Source organism: Ambystoma mexicanum, chromosome 4q, assembly GCF_040938575.1.
Source record: "Ambystoma mexicanum isolate Mex_15411 chromosome 4q, UKY_AmexF1_1, whole genome shotgun sequence".
In the NCBI taxonomy this organism is placed as follows: Eukaryota; Metazoa; Chordata; class Amphibia; order Caudata; family Ambystomatidae; genus Ambystoma; species Ambystoma mexicanum.
In genome coordinates, this window is record NC_090928.1 from 475,572,276 (window position 1) to 475,594,044 (window position 21,769).

At 48.9% G+C, this 21,769-nt stretch overlaps 1 protein-coding gene across 5 annotated transcripts in view; it reads left to right on the forward strand.

Annotated features, from left to right (window-relative positions):
• The window catches only part of FANCL (FA complementation group L), a 1,272,502-nt gene that overhangs the window by 517,015 nt on the left and 733,718 nt on the right, over positions 1-21,769 (forward strand). The window lies entirely within an intron of this gene.

The window sequence follows — 21,769 nt, forward strand, 5'->3', positions numbered from 1 at the left end:
GCAGTGAGGGGCACCTGCCAGCAGGCCCCCACTCATGTCCTCTGAACCCCCACCCCCCAGCAGTGAGGGGCACCTGCCAACAGGCCCCCACTCATGTCCCACTCATGTCCCCAGCACCCCCACCCCCAGCAGTGAGGGGCACCTGCCAGCAGGCCCCCACTCATGTCCCACTCATGTCCCCAGCACCCCCACCCCCAGCAGTGAGGGGCACCTGCCAGCAGGCCCCCACTCATGTCCCCCTGCACACCCACCTCCCAGCAGTGAGGGGCACCTGCCAGCAGGCCCCCACTCATGTCCCCCTGCACCCCCCAGCAGTGAGGGGCACCTGCCAGCAGGCCTCCACTCATGTACCACTCATGTCCCCAGCACCCCCACCCCCCAGCAGTGAGGGGCACCTGCCAGCAGGCCCCCACTCATATCCCCTGCACCCACAGCCCCCAGCAGTGAGGGGCACCTGGCAGTAGGCCCCCACTCATTTCCACTCATGTCCCCCTGCAACCCCACCCACCAGCAGTGACTCATGTCCCCCCCCCAACATGTCAACATGACCCACAATCATGGCCCTCATGGCCACCAAAATCCCACGGCCCCCACTCCTGCCTAAATAACCAACCAAGCATAACATACTCCCCACATTGAAATGCCTATTACATGAAACAACCCAAATGGCATGTATGTACATCAACACATGTCCGTCGCGCACACACACAATGGGTGCCAGTGAATGTGAAAACCCACATCGTGACATGCATGAAACCAATGAGAGAATACCACGCATTGAAGTACGGGAACAAATGTATTGAACAAAAAATGTGGTGAAAGAAAATCAAATACCAAACCATGGACATAAGGAAAAAATTTGCAGAATGTCACATAATGATAAAAAAAGGAAATCAGAATCCAAAATATATGAAATCAAAAATGTCTCCTTCCAACAAAGCAAATCCAAACAGAAATGAAAAAGTAAAATCCATTGCTCCATGGAAAAATCAAAAAAGAAAATGCCGACAAATCCACACTCCAACTATTTACAAGTATGAAATCCTGGGTTCATGAGCCCAACTGTCCAAATGAAAACTACAAAAATACACTCGCATGTGTCAGCCTCACGCCCCTGTACATACACATCCATACATGGCCCTACAGAAACACATGTGCAACCTGCACACTACTGGCACACCACGATACGCACAACGTCCAACCAGTATGCATTTACACTTACAGCTCGACTCCAGACGGGTCTGCCTCTCAAGGACCTGGACGTGGAGCGCTGGGTTTGTGCGTTCCAGGACCCTCATTTGGTGGTCGGACAGGTGGCCCCTGCGCCCCTTGGCATCTGCTGCCTTCAAGAGGCGCTGGGCCTTGTCGAGGGTCCTGGACCTGAAGTCCTCCCAGCGCTTCTTGACATCTTTGATGTCGCGGACTGCCACCCCCTCCTCGTTGATGGCAGTCACGATGTCCATCCAGATCCTGGTTCGTCCTTCATAGTCGGCGCGCGAACTTCCAAAGAGGGCATCATACTGCCCCAGGACTTGCTCCACCAGGACACCAACTTCCCTGGCACTGAAGCTGGTGTCCCTCTGCCTCTCTGGCTGGGGGTTGCCAGTGGTGCCAGATGGTGTTGTGCCCGACATGGCAACCCCAGAGGCAGGTGTGGGTGGGCAACTGTGGCACCTGGGGCTGGGCTGTGGAGCGATGGTATCCCAGTTGGGAGTGTTCAGTTCCAGCATGGGTGGTCACAGCAACTTCACCCCTGGCTGACGTGCAGGCAGCAAATAACAGGGCATGTGGGCAGCAGGCAGGCAGCAGCAGATGGCAGGTGGGAGCATGCTCGGGGCTCTTGGGGGCAGTAATTCGGCCTACTGGGCAGGAGCGTTGTCTTCCGTGTGTTGTCGCATGGCCAGCTTGATAAGGAGTGATTTGGCACGTGAAAAAATTGCACGTCAGCGTATTCGAGGAAAGGGCCTTAGGGTGTAAGCGCGTCTGTGAATTACGCGCACGGGTATTTCCCTCATGACGGGTGCATAGTGAATCAGCACGTGAATACACCGCACGTATGCAAATTCATTGGACCAAAGGTCCTTTAGCGCGTAAGCGCATCTGTGACGTGACGCGCAAGGGTGTTTCCCTCATCACGGGTGCATGTTCATCGTACACGTGCAAAAACTGCACATCCGAGTGTCAGCTCGTGTAATTGGAGGAAAGGGCCTTAGCGCGTACACGTGTAAGTGACGTTGTACGTGTGGGCCGGTTTAAAAGGTACATGTAGAACGCCATTTACTTGTACGTGCTTTTCGTGGAGAGCGAGTGGGTGAATTTTGTACTTGTTGGTTCACATGCGATTACTTCAGTGTTTCAAGTTAGTACTCCCTGTTACCTCTGACATCTTTCATTTCTTCTTTTGTCCTGTTTCCTCAGACAGCGTACAATTATTCTTTTGGCGGGGGTGTCGCCAACGCGCACAGGTGCTTCTTTTTCACGTTCTCTTTCCAGGCATATGGTGAGTCACGCACGTATTTACCAACTGTGCTTGCCCCGTGTGTCACGTACCCCTTCAGAGGTCATTGTAGGCTGTGTGTATTACGCGTACGCTTATTTTTGTGTTTCTGGGTGCCACAGCGTAGTGCGGGTTCATTTTTCCATGCACGTGGTCTACGAGAGGTTGCGTGCACGTTCATTTTTGTTTTCGGGGTGCCTGTGCGTTGCGTGACCCGTCATCTTCCCCCAGGGGTCACAGACAGCCTTGCTAGAGCACTAGGGTACGAATTCCATCTAGTACCCTACCCCTTTAGCCCCCAATTGCCCAGGACAATAGTTTACTGCTACTCCCATACGCACAACAACATCAGTGCCATGGTTGGGAGGCGACCAAGCGGTAAGGGAGGCAAAGGTGGCCGACCTTCAAAAGGTGGGCGTGGTGGGCGCGGTAGGGGACATGGCCAGGATTTGCAGGGTACCCCTACACCCCCATGTGTGGAGGACCAATCAGGGACACCCATGCCCCACCCCCCCCCATGGTTGTGGGAAACGTAGCTAACACCATCCCAGCTCAGCCCTTGTTGGACCGGCCCATTGTGGCACCTGAACCGGCACAGGAAGACTCCCAGGCTGACTTCCAGGTCAGCAAGTCTAAGCCACGTGTGGCGGTGCAAGTTGTCACCAGGCCATGTGGATCTGGGGCAGCAATGTCGTCTGCTGCCCCAAGTAGGCACGGTGGGGAGGCTGCAGGGGCAGCTGCAGCTCTATCTACCCCAGCTCTGAGTCTCCCAGCCGGGACAGTGTCGGTCCAGGTCCATCAGACCAACGTTGCCCCTGCCAACATCACCCTGCAGCCAATGCCTGCACCAAGACCTATGGTCATTGTGCCTTCGCACACTCCTAGTACACAGTCCACCGGCGCTTCTGCCCTTACTGACCAGAGTGGCGTAAGCCACTCAGGATCCGCACCACCTTTGAAAAAGAAGGGTGCTCTGGCACTACAGGCTGAGACCCCAGACATGGCTACACACTCCGGCACGTCAAGGAAGCCTAGCTTTAATGATGCCGAACTTGATGCACTTGTGGCCTATGTGTCGGAACATAGCCGCAAAATGGTGGTGACTGCAGGGTGCAAGACCACACCTGGTTAACTTAGGGCACACTGGCAGACCATCACGGACCACATTAGTGCCCTTGGATTTGTGAGGCGCACAGCTGATGATTGCTACAGGCGGTGGAATGACCTGAAACGCAGAGTAAAAAACAAGCTGGCCTCAAATCATGCCTCTACTCTGGTGACTGGCGGTGGGTCTCCACCAGAGGACAACCAACTCACTGAACATGAGTCTGTTGCTGGAACCTTCGTCACAGAGGAACAGATCCAAGGCGTGGAAGACCGATTACGACGCATTGTCCGGTGAGTGCCCATGCATGTGTGTGTGATCCATGTGTATGTTGTTTGGGTGATGGGTTCTGATTGAGTGCCAGGTGAGGGTGTGTACTCCAGAGTGGTATGGATCACCCATGTGCTTCCTCTAATACATTCACGTGCCTTGGATTTGGGTATGACAGTATCCGTTCTGCCCACAGTGGCCAATTAGCGCCACATTACTGCAGTTGCCCTTGACCTGTCATCTTTCAACAACATTGTTCAGATTTTTTCAGTGTTCATTCTGGCTGATTGTTTTAATTCTCCCATTTTTGCTACGCATTTTCCAGCCCTAATGCCACATATGTGACATGCTTCTGTCATTGATTACACCCCACATTGGCCCACATTTGTTGCCTTGTTATGTGAATGATTAGACCATTCAGGCTGATTGAGTATTGGCCTGCTCACATTAATTTATGGGGCCTGTTTGAATGTGGAACATGATAGTTGTTTGCTGTCATGTTAAAGTGACCAACCATTGATGTGTAGATCCTACAATCACTGTATTATTGTACACTGGATGTGTTGCAGTGTGTGGCACATGCATCTTTTGCCACACTATTTAACATTTTTCATCTCATCATGTCCATCTCACATGGATGCGTGATGGTTCTCATTCACTGACATATCGCTGTAGTTGTCTAATGTACCATGGCTATGCTACATGCCATCTGTGTGCTGGCATGTGTCATGTATGTGTATTGGACATGCCACTCACAGGCCAATGTGTGATGCCAGTTCTACCCACCATGCAGTAAGTGTGTTGCTTTTCCATCTTGGTGTCCTCAGTGTCTGTTTTTTGCCTCCCCCTCAACTCATTGACCGTGCATGCATGCCAGGGTTATAGTCATGTGGGACTTGTGTAAATCATTTACAGGATCTCTGTCTTGTCAGGCATATGTGTGTGCTATGGTGCTCATGCCTGTTTGCATTTGTTGTATTTCATGTTTTTGCAGGTGATGACACAGGAGATGGTGCAGACCCAGGAGGGATCTCAGCCACGACCGGGCACCAGTGGAGGACGTGGTGTGGTGGTGGGTGAAAACCCTTTCTTACTGCAGACCATACTGTCCAGGGGTGCCTCTGGGTGCACCTCCCCAGACCTCTATTCAGGTGCTGAATCGGATGATGAGACTTATGTGCTGTCGCAGGTGAGTGCTTCTGGCAGGGATTCTGTTCTGTCCAACCCACCTGCACCAGGGGTCGAACCCTCTATGGGGATGCCAGTGTTGGGGATGTCCTGTTCCTGGGCCAGCAGATCAGAGGGGGAATGCAGTCCTGCAGCCTCAGGCAGTGCCAGCACAGCAAGGTGCAGATCGCCTTGCCCAAAACAGGTGTGATGCCCGCCGACGCGGTGGCCGTGCGCCACCAGGCAATACTGTATGGGAAAACTCTGTGTACGGTATGGCAACCCAACAGGCAGCATCAGTTGAAATGATGGCTCAGGCAATGGAGAGGGTGGGCACTTCCATTATCCCCCCTGAAAGGCAGATGGAGCAACAGCAGGCAACAGACTCCATTTGCCAATCACGCAGGGAAGACATGTTGGCGTCCAACAGGGACCGAAGGGCGGCACTGGAGACTGCGCGAAGCCATATCAATCAATAGGGTAGAACTCTATAACATCAGGGAGACTCTGCTTGAACTTGAGGCATCCTGAAATTTTAGGGCAGAACAGCAGCTGGAGCAACTCACATGTTCGCTCTCAGCTGAGCTGCAGGCAACCCGTGAGGAGATCCGGGCATCACGCGAGTCCATGCGTGCAGAAATGCAGGCAACCCGTGAGGTGCTGCATGGGGATCTCCGCACTATCATCCTATAGAATCAGACCTTCCAGACCTGCATTCTTGCTGCCATGGAGGACCATACCAGGGCTTTGCGTGGGTTGCCTCCCATTGCACCACCACCTCCTGATGCAGAAGCAGAGGGTGAAGAGACCGACAGCAGTTTTCCCACAATGGCATAGCCGTGCAGGCCATGAGCCCCTGGAGGTATTTTTTTTCCACAACATCCACGCAGGTGGGTGTTGGTGTGCACCCTGTCCTCGAACCTCCTGGGTGGCCTCCGCTGACCCCCCTCCTGGCCCCAACATGGCCATTTCTTTTTTTTTTGTGTGTTGCCTTGTGTGGCTGCCGTGGGCATCCACTGTGTATTCCGGCTGGGCACATGCAGGCTTGTCCTGAGTTTGGGTTAGATGCTTGGGTTTGTGACACACACACCCCTCCTGCTTCCCGTTTCCATGGGCTTGCAAAAGGTGTGACCAAGTGACAGTGACTTACATGGTGACATTGGGCTCCCATGAGCTGTGTGAGCAGTCTGTAGTCCATACTGTGTGGACATCCCTAGTGGGTATTGTTGTTGTATTGTACACTGCAAGGTCTATTGATATGTGCTTGTGCATCCATGTCTTCCTCAAAATTTGCAGGGAACCTTATTCATGTCTTCACAAGGGCGTCTCCTTTGCAGATGGAGTTCATGTTGTATGCAGTACACTGACACATTTGCGTGGCAGCAACACACTCCAGTTGGAAGGGGTCGATGTGCTGGCTTATTCATGTTGTAAGACTACCACTACTTTGACTTTGTACTGTCAAGTTTTTGCAATGTTTCATGCTGTGTTGCTGTATTGTGTTGGTGGTAAGTATTTGGTCATTTGTGCTGTTTGTCATTGATTACTAGGAGCATATTGTCTGTGGGCTGTTTCCATTTGGGACAGTGCACTTTGTGACACTTGTGTCGGGTCTTGTCCATTGCTTTGTTTGCTTTCACATTGCATGACATGCCATGGTGTGTTGGGTGGCGTAGATGGGGAGGTGTTAGGAAGAATTCTCTGTTTAGGCTGAATTTCCTAACCTAGTGAGTCCCCCAGCAGCTTTGCTGGATTTTGTGGGGTTTATTTTTTTCTCCTGCCAAGAGTGAGACTCTTTTATCCTCACTCTTGGACATGACTTGAGAGTGTTCTCTGTGACTTGCTATGTGCTTATGGGCTGGGGGGGTAATTTTCCCTCTAGGCCATCATTGGTTTTTGAATGTGTGTTACACAGCACCCTCAGTGCAGTAGCACAGGGGTGTCTTAGAGACCCCCAAACATAGACTCCACACTCTGGGACTGACTACTGTCTCCCTGGGTCTGTAAAGTTACCATTGACTTTACTAGTCTTAACTTAGGAACTTAACCAGTACAAACCATCTTACTGTGGAAGTACTGGTAGGGGCAATTAGATTGCCCCTGGGTCTGTTGTCGAGGGGGTACTGTCCCGTCCCCCCTCGCCGAGTTCTGGCTGGTGGCAGTGGATACCACGGAAATATTCCACCGGAATATTTCCCAATGGGATTTCCCATTGGTTTTTTATGCACCACTTTTTGGTGCAATGTTAAAGATACCGCCGGTTTATTTATTTAATATAAATTCACCGGTTGGGATTTTTTGCCGGAACTCGCCGCCAAAATGGCGTCTAGGTTCACTTCAGTAACCCTGAACCCGAGTCGAGCCTTTGTTCCACTTTTGGCGGGCTTCTGCACAGAAGCCCTCCAAAGTGGTGCCATTCTGTCTGGGTACCACAGGGGGTGTGGGAGGGGGTTTAGGCACCCTGGACCGAGTTGCCTTGCCAACTCAGGTCGCACTCTAGTGTGATTGGCCCAAGTGGTGAGCCACCCCGCTCACCACTTAGCATGTTTGAGTGACAGCTAGGCTGTATGAATGGGGGTTTGCTGCATAAAAGCAGGGTTTTTGGGACTGGTTCTTCAGAAGTCGCCACAGGACCTAAGAAGCCGAAGAGGGAGAAGCCGAGCCGACCTGCCAAGACGACACCACCGGTGAAGCCCTGCAGAATCGTCTCACCACTTTTCCCGACGACAGAGGAGATCTCCCGCCGGAGAGTCTTCTTCCCTTAACTGGTGGGGACAACCAGTTGCTGCCTTCTTTTCGCCGTCCCGAAGCATCTCGTGGCCGCCTTGCCTGTGCCAAGCACCCCGGCAACCGGGATACCACTTTTTACCTCAACCGCGAAATAGGGGTAAAAATCCTTTGTGACCGGAGAACTCCACGGCTGGCCTCATCCCTGGTAGTGCAACGACCTACAGCCTCCCTCCCCGTCGAGATCACCTCTTCCTCGGGACGATGCCGCGACTTGCACCCACTACCAGGAACGACTACCACCGCTGGAGGAATCTTTCCACTTTTAAAGGTACTGTGAACCGCCCGGCCTCCCTTGCCACCGATTGTACGGGGTAGATTTAGCCCCCGGCTCTCGAACCTGGGTAGGTCTGGGACACCCTAACTAAACTTTTCAGAACCATAGTAAAACCGTTTTCTACTCACCTGCAAAGACTTGTGACATTGTGTGATCTTGGGCACATTTTCGCCTGGCTCCCTCTAACGCGGGCCCCGAACTAATTCCCCTTGTTCCATTATTGTCTGTCTTTGCCAACCTTATGTGAAAAGTGTTTTACCTAACTGCTCTCTTTATTCCTGCCTTTTTCCCTCCCTTTTGGTAATACTTGTTGGAGTACCATCTAACGTTAAGCGCTCACCTCTGGTTGGAAATAAGTGGTGTTAACTTAGAATTGTCCAACAAACGATTAGGGATGTACATACGAGTAATAGTAACTGTGTTTGACTTTCTTATCTTTTCTAATGTGCTAGAGTAATTTATGAGTGTACCTTTAATAAATAAGTTTATACTTTGACACCTAGCTCTGGTCAGTGTTTGCTTGTGCTATTGTACCTCTGTACCTATTATGTATCCTCTGTATACTGCCTAACTCTTCTTGAGAGAAGTCGGACTGCTCAGCCACAGCTACCACAGTGAATCTGTGTGGTGCAGACTGCTACCAAGTGGGTTTACTGCCAACACCTGTAGTCTTAAATCTTTTGCAGTGGTCCCAGAGGGAACTGCACAGGTTTCTGCCTAACAGGAGGGGTTGGGTGACATGGCACTATTTTCATGTTGTATTTTGCTAGGGGGTAGTCATTCATGCACCATGAATGTATGTCTTTTAATGACACAGCATTGGTTGTCTTTGGGTAGGTAGGGATGCACACAATGTAACACTTCCAGGTGACCAGTCTCAGGCTGGTATGGTTGTGACAGTTGACTGTCCCTTATGTCATCATCATTGATTGTCAGCTGGTAAGTGCCAGGGCTGTGTGCACATGACAAGGGTGTTATTTTAGGTGAAGTAATTAGCCAGCAGCTGCGTACGGGCTGCCTCACCATGTGCCCTTTACCCTCCCATGCGCAGCGGCCGTGCATGTGGTTGGGGATGTGGGGGCACCACCATGTCCACCGGCAGGCCCTGGCTTGTTGCAACGTTGTGCAGGACACCTGCTGCCACTATGATCCTGTACACCACTGGGGGAGCGTATAGCAGCTGCCCATCAGAACGGTCAAGGGAGCAAAAGCGTGACTTGAGCACTCCGAATGTGCACTCCATTATGCCACGGGTTGCAATATGGGCTGTGTTGTATCTTACCTCGGGTGGTGTTGTGGGGTTCCGAATTAGCGTCATCATGTGGGTGCTCAGAGTAGGCACTGTCCCCTGGGGAGGTGATGATGGGTATCATTAGTGGGGTTGTGACATTACTCAGTATCTGACATGCATGCATGTGCAGTGGCATTTATACTCACCAAGCAGCCATGTATCGCCATGCCGCCCAGCTTCTAGGTCACGGTTTAGGGTTGACATTCTGTATATGAAACTGTCATGGGTGGACCCTGGATAGTTGGAATATACTGAGGTGATGATTCCCTTGGCATCACATACTACCTGCATGTTGATGGAATGCCAGTGCTTGCGGTTTCTATAGATGTGCTCTGATGCCCTGGGAGGACGTAGAGCCACATGGGCGCAATCAATGGCACCTAGCACTTTGGGGGAAGTGTGCCACCCCGTAAAAATCCTGGACAACAGCCTGCTTTTCTGCAGGTGTTCTGGGCAGGTATATGTGCCTGCGGACTGAGGGGCGTGCAGTCATGATGGCCAAGACCTGGTGTAGGCAGCGTGACTGCGTGGCCTGTGACACCCACCCCCCCCCACTATGGCACTTGTCCGCTGAAATGACCCAGTAGCCAAGAAGTGCAGTACATTGAGCACCTTTTCTAAGGGGCTCAGTGCTTGGGAGCACAGGGTGGGTGATGTGAGGTCATCCTCCCACTCACTCACCAGGTAGAGTATTATGTGAAGTGGAAACCTGTACCTCCCATACACCTGGTCATCAGGCATCCCAAAAAGGCTGGTCCTGGGTGTGAAAATTCTGACCCTGACTATCCTCCTCCTTCTCCTGCGGTATCCCACGACCACTGCTGCGAGGAACGGTATAATCATCGTAGCGTCTGAGCTTGTTTGTTGTTTGCGTGCACTTTTATGCTGCACTGGTCCACGTACACCTGCTTCCTGCTGGCGTACGTGTTTCCGGATTAGCGCGTCTTTTTTGGCACACACGTTTGCCCAGTTCGATTCCATTAATACGTGTTATAGGCGCGCGTGTGGGAGTTCCGCACATTTGCCTCCTGTACTTCCCCCGTAACGCCCATATGTTCACGCGTTGTTCCCCATTCTGTGAATTACGCCCCGTGTTCCACCTACTTTTGTTGTGTGCGCTGTGCTATGTGCGCTTTCGCTGTGCGCGTAGCGCACGCTGTTTATGACGTGTGCGCCACGCAGGATTTAAGCGCACATCCATGGATTTACACGCGCACGGACTTCCATGAATCGCTGTGCGCGGGTTTTGCTGCGATTTTCGTACTTGCGCTGCGATTCGCACGCTTTCGCACGCTTGCGCGAAAATTGTCATTGCACAATAATTCCATGAATCGGCCTGCAAATGATTTAAAACAAGATTCTAAAAGCTTTAACATTAATGAATACTGTCTTTTTATTTTAAGTATGTGGAATGCAAACGCTGATATTCAATTTGTGGCAGACAATTTAATGGCAGTAAGTAATATATAACATCATACATAAAAAAAAAGCAGACGCACACAGGATGCAGCCGAAAGATTAACAGACTCACATCTCTATGGTAAAAGTGTAGACCTTACGTGGGCTAGTCTTGGGTGCCCAAAAATTAGATGAAAAAATTGTGCCACGAAACTGCAATGTTAGCAGCTAAAAAATGAGATAGTGAGGAAATGGTTAAAATAAGCTTGATAACCACTACCTAGACTGATATGACAATTTAGAAAATGTGTGCCTATATGAAATTTTATAATATTACAATTACCATCAAGGGGTACAAGAAGACAGTCAAAAAGGATACTTTAAGAGTAGAAAAAATGATGGCTGTTTAATAAATAAGATAATCACCAAAAATGAACATGTTAGGGAGAATTCTCTCTTTAGGCTGAATTTCCTAACCTAGTGAGTCCCCCAGCAGCTTTGCTGGATTTCTGGAGTTTGTTTTTTCCTCCTGCCAAGAGTGAGACTCTTTTTCCCCCACTCTTGGACATGATTTATGGTATTCCTTTGACTGGTAATGTGTTTTATGGGCTATGGGGTCCTTTACTCCATAGGGTCTCATGTGTTTTTCCTATGTGTTACACAGCACCCTCCGTGCAGTAACACAGGGGTGTCATAGTGACTCCCCACCATAGACTCCACACCCTGGGACTGACTACTGTCTCCCAGGGAATATAAAGTCACCATTGGCTTTACAAGTCCCAAATTATTAACAGAAACCATTACCAACCATCATATTGTGGACGTACTGGTCGGGGCAATTCGATTGCCCCGGGGTCTGTTAGTCGAGGGGGCACATCTCCGTCCCCCTGATCGAGTTTTGGCTGGTGGCAGTGGAAACTACTTTTTATATTCGACCGTAAATATTTTCCTATGGGATTTTCCCATTGTTCGAGGCTACCAACTTTAATTATTTAATTCTCATAGCCTCGAACATACCGCCGGTTTATTTAATTAATATTAATCCTCCGGTTGGCATTTTTTGCCAAGACTCTATTCTAAAATGGCTTTTGTGTTCTCTTCTGTGACTTCAACCCAAGTCGAGCCCTTTGTTCCACTTTTTGGCGGGCTTCTCCACAGAAGCCTCCAAAAGTGGTGCCACTCTGTCTGGGTACCACAGGGGGTGTGGGAGGGGGTTTAGGCACCCTGGACTGAGTTACCTTGGTAACTCAAGTCGCACTCTTGTGTGATTGGCCCAAGTGGTGAGCCGGCCGGCTCACCACTTGGCATGTTTGAGTGACAGCTAGGCTGAGTGAATGGGGGTTTTCTGCATAAAAGCAGGGCTTTGGGGACTGGAACTTCAGAAGTCGCCACAGGACCTGCGAATCCGACGAGGGAGAAGCTGAGCCGACCTACCACGACGACACCACCGGTGGAGCCCTGCAGAACCGACTCACCACTTCCCGATGACAGAGAAGATCTCCCGGCTGGAGAGGCTTCTTCCCCTGACTGGTGGGCACAACCAGTTTACCTTTCTTTCTTCGCACCCCAGCCCGGTTTGTGGTCAAACTGCCTGTGCCAAGCACCCCGGCAGCCGGATAGCCACTCACCACTGAACCCCGAATCACCGGACCGCTCCTTGTACCTGAGAAACTTTGCGGGTGGTTTCTTCCCTGGCAGTGCAACAGAATCCTGTCTTCCTCCACGACGAGATCCTCTCTTCCCCGGACGAAGTACTGACTTGCACCAGCTGCCAGGAACAACTGCTCCCGCTGGAGCGTTCTCACCACTTTTAAGGTACTGTGTCCGCCAGGCCTCCCTTTCTAAAGATTGCTACAAGGTAATAATAACCCCTTAACCTTCTGGACTGGGCTGGCCGCCTTGACCCTCTAACTGGTCCCTTTCTTTGGTCCAACTCCTTTTTGAACCTTTACAAGACTTTTGTGCACTGCAACTGTGTGACCCTGGACACATTGCGTTTGGATCCTCGGAAAGTGGATCCGGCCTCTTGAACTCTAACTTCACGGTTTTGCTTTGCCTTCCTCTCTTGTTATGTTCTGGTAAAAGTGTTGGGATCTGTTTCAACTTGCTCTCTGATTTTTGCTCCCTTTTTAAAACGAATTATTAGAGTGCCATCTATGTCAAGCGCTCACCGCTGTCTGAAAATAAGTGGGGCTTTACTTAAGACTTGTCTAATATTCTTTTAAGGGAGTGTATATCTTTTAGTGACCATGTTTTTGAATTGCTTACTATTAGTGCCTGTGTGTTTTTCTAGATGTGGTTTTAAATAATTATATCTCTTTTACACCAAGCCCTGGTCAGTGTTTACTTGTTCTATTGTGTTCCCTTGACCTATTGTGAATACTCTGTATACTGCCTAACTCTTCCTGAGGGAAGTCTGACTGCTCAGCCACAGCTACCAAGTGAATCTGTGTTGTACAGACTGCTACCAAGTGGGTTTACTGCCAAACACCTGTAGTCCTAAATCGTTTGCAGTGGTCCCAGGGGGAACTGCACAGGTTTCTGCTTAACCGAACATGTGCGTCATTAGAAAAAAAGGAGCTATATTACTGGTGCTTACCTCAACTCTTCTTACCTTGGTGTAAGGAATTCAAATTACTAGGAAATGGAATAGTTTAGAAGCATCACTTACACATTATAAAGAACAAATTAAATGTCCTTCTTTTAAAAATTACATTAAAATGCTCAATGAAAAAATTGAACAAGAGAAAATGCTAGAAAATGAACTTGCAAAAGATTGTGTTTTGATCATATCTGACCTTTACAAAACAGTTCTCCAACATTTAAAGTACATAGTAAAAAAAAATGATAATTAATACAATTATGTTTCATAAAACTAATAAAAACTAAATGAGTCAAAAAGAGGTACAAAGGGAGTTTAGCCTAACAGTAACCAGACAAAAGAAGACCAGGCAGCTAGGCCATGCCGTATTAACTTGAACAGCCATCCCTTCACTGCCCTCTATACAAACCACATATTCCTCCAAACTCCCACATTGTTTTTCATTTCAATTTTAGATTAGTTTCTTAATCTCCAATAGATTGCAGTCCCACTTTTGCTAGAACCTGGCCCACTGCTATGGTTAGGGCTTTGTCTTGCCCCGAAATCAGCATATTCCTGAAATTTTCCCGACAACAGCCATTCCAATTTGTCCACAAATTTAGAGAAATTGCTTATTCTTATATTCCTGGTCCCCTTGCAGTCTCGAAGCAGATGACTTAAATTGTACTTATTTGGTTCTGCGCAAATATCACACAAAGTAACAGCATTGTGTTTTTGTCCTCTGTTTAAAATTTCTCCTGTGTGAATTAGATTTAGGCGCACCCCGATGAAAATATTTTGTGATTCCCAGCTCAGATGTTTTTGTAAGTATCTTGGGAGGCGACCCAACTTTTTGTCCACTATGAGGAAGCTGTTCTTATGTTTTATATGCCTCATTGTTTTCCTTGTTCTAATCCAATCTACCGTTTCAATTTCTTTTTTTGCTTTTAAAGGATTTGCCTTCAAATTTTCCAATGATGAGTCCGCCTCCTTCAAAATTCCAAGAACTTTTACTTCGAGATGTTTAAGTATCTTTGACTTGCCCATTTGCATCTGTAGTTTTATGTCCTCGTATAACGAGTTATCTTGTGGTTCTGCAATCAACCTGTAGAGTGAGAGAAGTCTCCAGTCTACTTGTTTCTCCAGCGATTTTAGCCCCAATTCAAACCTTGAGGCAGACATGGGAAAAGAACTTGGCAAACCTAGCAATCTTTTCCACAACTGACCTTCCACTTTTTGCCAATCTATCTCCCAAAGGGTTGGTTTGGACTCCAGGCCATACAATATTACAGGAATTATTTTTGCAACATAAAATATTACCAACGGAATAATAGGGAATTTGCATAGTTCCCGAAGAATCTTTTTCATCTGTGGCACTGCTTTCTCAACCTTTAACCTTATTTCTTCAGTTTTATTGATTGATGGAGAAGCATGTACCACATACTCCAGGTATACTAGCCCTCCTGTTCTCGGAATCATTTCACCTTCAAGAAACCAATTTGTATAGTTTAAACTCTTTTTTGGGTGCTGCAACACTAACATTTTTGATTTCTTCGGATTTACTTGGAGGTTATTCATTTTAGTGTAGTCACTTAGAGGATTCAGCAGATGTTGCAACCCTACCGCTGTTCTGTCGATCAGTACTATGTCATCTGCATAGGCGAGCCAATACTACTTAGTTGTATTTAGTTTAGGACTCTCCATTGCCCATGATTGCAAAAAGGCCCTAAATCTGACAGATACAGGTTGAAAAAGAATGGTGCTCCCAAACAACCTTGTCTCACTCCTTTCTCAACATTAATTGTGTTAGTTAAATGTCCAGCCTCATCTAATCGTACCATTAGAGAGGTGTCCTTGTGTAGTTCAATTAGTATTGCCAGTAATTCTCTCGGCGCTCCCCAATCTCTCATTTTGACCCACAAGCGTTCCCTATTAACCAGGTCAAAACCCCGGGAGATCTCTATCCACGCTCCGTAAATAGGACCCTCTCCAAACTCTTTTGTGTTCGGCCAAGAGAGACAGCGTTAAACCATTTACTGTAGTAGCCATGCCTTTTCTAAACCCTGTTTGAAACTTGGTTAGTATTTTTGTTTTCTTTGCCCAATCCTCTAGCTCTGTCAGAATTATTCTCATGAAAATGTTGCTTTCGATGTCAAGGAGGGCGATTGGGCTGTAGTTCTCTGGTTGTGACCGATCTCCCCCCTTCAAAAAAGGTATAATAACTGCTTGTTTCCATGAGGGAGGAATCCATCCAGATTTTCCAGTATTTCATTTTAGAGGTTGAATAGAAGGTTCGCCCAGATTTTGACATTGTTTAAGGCCTGGTAGTTTAGCCCATTTGGGCCTGCTGCCTTCGAGGATGAAGGTTTTTCGATTTAGATCTTCTATTAGCTGAATATCATATTTAAGTTCCCATTCTTCAGCTTCCTTCTCCCCTCCTAGGATCTCTGATGTATTTTAAAATTTATATATATATATATATATATATATATATATTTTTTTTTTAATTCATTTATTGGCATTTAATGCAACACACATCGACAATAACGTAATGCCCCTTTATTCCCTACCCACCCCTGGTACAGTTAATCAGAACTTTCCCCCTTCTGGTTGTTCAGTGATGGTCCATTAAGTGTGTTCCGGCAGTAGTTTTTATGCCATGGATTATTATTTATTATTTTTTTTTTTTAATTCTTTTTATTAACATTTTCAAAACAAGAACATTCCCAACAGTTCCCACCCTCCCCCCCACAAAAAAACAAACCAGCCATTTCCAGTGTTCCATGACTCTCCACATTGCAGTCTAGCTTCCCCTTTAATCACAGTAAGTCTAGCAGTCTGAGACGTTGTGGACGCCACCCAATCCTGAAGTCGTCTCGCAGAAAGGCCAGTACCTCTCCCCATTCTCTCGCAAAGTTCTGTGCTGCATTTTGTATCGCATATGTCGCCCATTCCACTGCGACTATTTCCCAAACTTTCCAGTCTTGAAAGGCGGGTATCATAGGGCTTTTCCAATTTTGCGCAATCAAAGACACTACTGCAATGACCAGCATGACCTGTACTCTTCTGTGTCCTCATGCAGCATGCCCAGCAAAGTCAACTTTGGAGATCTGCTCCCCCCATAGCCAAAGGCCGGCCTGTTGCTGGGCTTTACGTATCTCATCCCAGAATGGTGCTATTTTGGGGCAACCCTACCAAATGTGTTCTGCAGTCCCCACTGCTCCACACCCTCTCAAACAGTCCCTTGATGTCACAGGGTATAGAGTGTAGGTGGGCTGGGGTGTAGTGCCAGCCGTAAATAAGTTTATACCAAGCTTCCTGGGATTGAGATGCTCTTGCCAGTTTCGAATTATTCTCCATAATCTCTCCCATTCCTTCTTCTATATATACTCTTCCCAACACCTTCTCCCATTTACCCATGAAGGCCCAGTTGTGTTTTGGTTTGGCCTCTTCCAGAATTCTGTACAGGTGCGAGATTAGCCCCTTCGAGCCATCATTTGACATTAAGAATTTTTCGAATTTGGTAGGGTCCATGGTAGCCACCTCTTTATTTGCTGGGTGCAGCAACCAGTGCAGCAACTGTTAATACCGCAATCTTTCCTCCTCCCCCAGAGCAAAATCCCTCTTACATTCAAGAAAAGAGCTAATTTCCTTCCCGATAAACATATCTCGCATCCTCTTGCACCCCCCATCCTGCCATTTTTTGAAGGCCCCTTTCTCGAGCCCTGGCGTGAAGTTCCCATTTTCAAATATTGGAGTGAATGGTGATGGGAAGGTAGTGATGCCCCTTTGTTTGGCCAATCTGTCCCAATTGTTTGCTACCAGTTTCGTGATGGAGCTCATGTACATATGCTTCGGGCGGTGGCATTTTGGGAGCAATAGCACTACATCTAAGTTTTGGTTGGTTACTGCTCTATCCATTTTCAGCCAGTGCTTCTCCTCCCCCTGCTGGAGCCATTCCCTAATAACTCTCGGCTGCTTCGCCTCATAATACTGCTGAAAATCCGGGAGGGCTTGGCCACCTTCCTTTCTCGGGATTGTGAGCAATTGTCTACTGACCCTTTCTTCCCCTCCCAAATGAATTCATTTGATATGGTTCGGAGCTCCCTGAAGAAGTGCTCTGGGACTGCTTGGCGTACAGCTTGAAATAGGTATAAGAGACATGGAAGTACAACCATCTTAATGGCCGCTATTCTCCCCAGCCAGGAGACCCGGAGGTTCTGCCATCTATAAAGGCCCTTCTTGATATTTCCCATCAGCGGAGTATAGTAAGCAGCGTACCACCCAGGGAGCGTCGGGGTTCTCTTTACCCCGAGATATACAATCCCCACGGGCGCCAGGCAAATGGAGAGGCTCTTTTGAGCTCTGCTCGTTCCTCATTCCCCAGACTCAGCACCATTAATTTGGATTTGCCCATATTAATACGCAGTCCTGACACATCCCCAAAAACCTTAAGCAGTGAACTACTGGCCTTACAGGAATGAGACGGATCGGTAAGGGTAAGCAGCATGTCATCCGCGAAAGCCGCACCTTTATGCTGGGTCCCCCCAAATGGAATCCCCCGGATGTCCTCTGAGCCCCGAATAGCCTGAAGTAGCGGCTCTAAATATATAGCGAATAACAAGGGGGACGGGGGCATCCCTGCTTCGTTCCTCTCTGTAGTTGGAATAGTCTGGATGCCATCCCATTAACTAGCACCCGTGCACGTGGACCTTTATAGTTAGCTTTGACCATCTGAAGATAAGTCCCGCCCAAGCCCATGCATTCCATGACCTTAAAGGGAAACAACCACTCCACCCGGTCGAACGCTTTTTCAGCGTCAAGTGATAGAAGAACCGCGTGGGTGTCCGTCTTTTCTACCTTTTCAAGCAGGTGAGCAACCCTCCTAATATTGTCCGCCGTCTGTCTGCTCTTAATGAAGCCCGATTGGTCCTGATGGATACGTTTGGGAAGAAGCCCTTCTAGCCTATTCGCCAATATCTTAGTGAAAATGTTCACATCGACGTTAATGAGAGCTATCGGTCTATAGGAGGAGCTTTCAAACGGGTTTTTCCCCGGTTTCCGAATTAAAGAGATTTTGGCCTCTTTCATAGAAGGGGTTATTTCTCCTGTTGCTTTAAACGGGTTAAAGAGATAGGTTAGGTGTGGCACCAGTTGCCCGGCAAATTGTTTGTAAAAGGCTGCCGAGAAGCCATCAGGGCCAGGGGCTTTACCCCAGGGAAGCTTTCTTATCACCCCTCTCACCTCGTCTTCCGTAATGTCCTGGTTCAAAATTTCTTGAGCCTCATGTCCTGTCGCCGGGAGCTGAACTTTATCTAAGAAGATCTCTTGTTGGCTACACTGGGGGTTTTGAGACCCATAAAGAGATTCATAATACTCCGTCATGACTTCCTGAAGGTCCTCCAATCGAGTGACTCTATCCCCATTCCCCGTAAGTAGGGCTGTAATGGTGTTCCTAGAGTCTGTTCCCCTGAGAAGCCGCGCCAGGAGGGTGCCCGTCTTGTTGGCCTTGGCATAACATTTCTGCCTCACTGAAAGGAGAGCTCCTTCCGCCTTTTTAGTCCTTAGCAAGTTTAGTTGGCCCACCGCCCTTCTATAATCCCTATGATTGCCTCTGCTGGGGGGCTCAATGGCTTTCCCTCTTGCCAATTCTACTTCTCTTTCTAACTGGGTCTCCAGGAGTGCCAACTGCTTACTGTTTTGCGCTTTGGCTGTTATAATTTCACCCCGTATCGTGGCTTTGAATGCATCCCAATGAATACCCTCCCCTGTGTCCCCCCCTTCTATTGCTTTCAAAGAATTCTGTTATCTTGCTCTCCACCTCTCCCAAAATAACCGGATCCCTTAACAAATATTCAGGGTATTTCCAGCCCCATAACCTCTTCCTTGACGAGACCATGGCGAGTTGCATTAAGAGTATTTTATGATCCGCTATGCCCATAAGACCCAATTCCATCTCCTTAACCTTCCCAACCAGGCTTGCCGAGACCCAGAAGTAATCGATTCTCGACTGCGAACCATGAACCTGCGAGAAAAAAGTGAACCCCTCTTCATCCCCCTTTACCTCCATCCAGACATCCTGTAGGCCTGCATCTGACATTCTGTCACGCAGGGCAGAAGAAGCCACCAATCCCCCTCTTCCAAGTTTACCACCTGACCTGTCCCTTATTCTATCTCACGCGATATTCAAGTCTCCCATTAAAAGTATTGGGCCCTTTGAGTGGTCTTCAATCTTCCGCAAAAGCTGTCTAAGGAAGGTTTCCTGACCTGAATTAGGGGCGTAGACCACCACTATTGTGTAAAATCCTTCTGTGGCCGACCCTATTGCCATCAAATATCTGCCTTCTTTGTCTGTGATCGCCTCCTCTATCTTGACATTTTTTTACGTTACTTATTGCCAGGGCCACCCCCACAGATTTCGTCTCTCCCAAGGCCTGGATAATTTGATCAAAGCCCCTTAATCTAAGCCTATGTTGATCCCTTCGTAGTAAGTGAGTTTCCTGTAAGCCTAAGAAATCTGGGCGGTGCCGCCTCGTAAAGAGCTCGAGCTTCTTCCTCTTTAAAGGGGAATTAAGCCCCCTGACATTATGCGTGATCCACTTGAATTGTTAGGTCTTGTTTTTTTTTTGTTTTTTTTTTTTACCTCATCCTCCGGGCATTCCTGCTGTCCTCCCCACCCCACGTATAGTTGGGCTTGCTTCCCTGTTCCGTTTACCTCCAGGAGATTGAACACTGTGTGGCTATTACTGAACTTCTTCCCACCCCATACCCCCTCCCCCGTGTCCCCAATGCACCCCCTCTGGGGCTTACCCGCTGCCCCCCACCCACCCCTCCCCCGGGGCCTGATCATTAGGCCAACCGGCCGAAACCCCTCCCTCAGGCTTCAACGCCTTGACCGATTCCATGATGTTTGCTCCCCACTCCTCTCCCCCTTTTCATCAGCTCTTTTGTCCACCACCCCCTGATAACCAGGTTTTCCCACGTTAAATCCCAGTTGCCTCTGCATCTTTGTCCATCCCGGAGCCCCCTTCCCTTCCTCATCAGTGGGCCCCCGTCTGCTCCACCTTTTCCGTTTCCCCTCCCCAGGAGTTGACCATTCCCATGGCCGGAGTCGGGGACCCTCCTTCGGGTCTTGGGGCTGCCTCGGGCGGGCAATCCATGGTCCTGATCCAAATCGATCTGCAAAAGAGCCGCCCCTTCCTGCAGCAAAGTAATCCTCCATTGAGACCCTTCCCATTCGAACACTAGACCAAAGGGGACGGCCCATTTATATTTAACCCCCTGATCCTGGAGCCTCGCGAGCACAGGGCCCATCTGCCTCCTCTTGAGGGGGGTACTGCCAGCTAGATCCTGATAGAGCTCGATTTTCTGACTGCCATACATTATCGGCTCCCTGGGTCTCGCAGCCCTTAATACTGCCTCCTTTTGCGCGTACCTTGAGAAAGCCGCCAGCACATCTCTTGATCTTTGATTTCCGAGCGGAGTTGGGAGGGCCTACCCTATGTACTCTGTCCAGTTCAATCCTGTGCGTGGAATCTGCCCCCAACAAATCGGCAAAAATTGTTTGGACACACCCTTTTAAGTCCTTATCCTGGACCGTCTCCGGTAGACATTTTAGCCTGATGTTAACCCTCCGGGATCTATTTTCCAAGTCCTCCATTCTGATCTCGAGATTCTGTGTTGCTGTATCAAGCCGGTCTATCGCTTCACTGTTCTCCTTAGTATCTTTGCTTAACTCCTGCGGGCCCCTCTCTACCATATCCGTTCACTCGTCCAACTGGCTTACTTCCTGCTTAATTTCAGATAGTGCCTGATTTAAATCAGATCGTATTAGTTGAAACTGGTCCTGAAAGGTCTTCGCTAACGATTCTTGTAAGGAGAGCATTTCTCTGTGTAGATCTTGTCGGGTGAGGTGGGAAGCCCGCTGCACCTCTTCTAGCCAGGCCGCATCAGCAGACTCTTTCCGCTGACCCCCATTCTCCTCCCGTGTATCCTTACTCGCCCACATGGAGAGAAGGGGACCTGATGTTTCCTCCTGGGGAAGCCCGATCTTGGCAGATCTGTTCTTAGTTTTGGCTGCCATGCTGCCAACGCTCTGCCGCATTTACAAGTAGCAGCCGTCTCTTGTTTCGCGCTGCTAGTAACGTCCTCTTAATCTCTGGGTCTAATTTACGAGGCCCAAGTAAGGGGAACACTCATCCATCTACACTGCAAGGGGGTCAGTGCCCCGGTCCAACACTGCTGCTGGGGGCAGCCTTCCTTGCTTCCTCAAAAAGGTGGGCCTCATACAGGTTGACCAATTTGATAGGGGTCCTCCCACCCCTCCCACCCTCACAGAGACATAGGCCAGTTCCTGGGAGGTAGAGATTGCACTCGGCCACCTGCCAGGAGTGGGT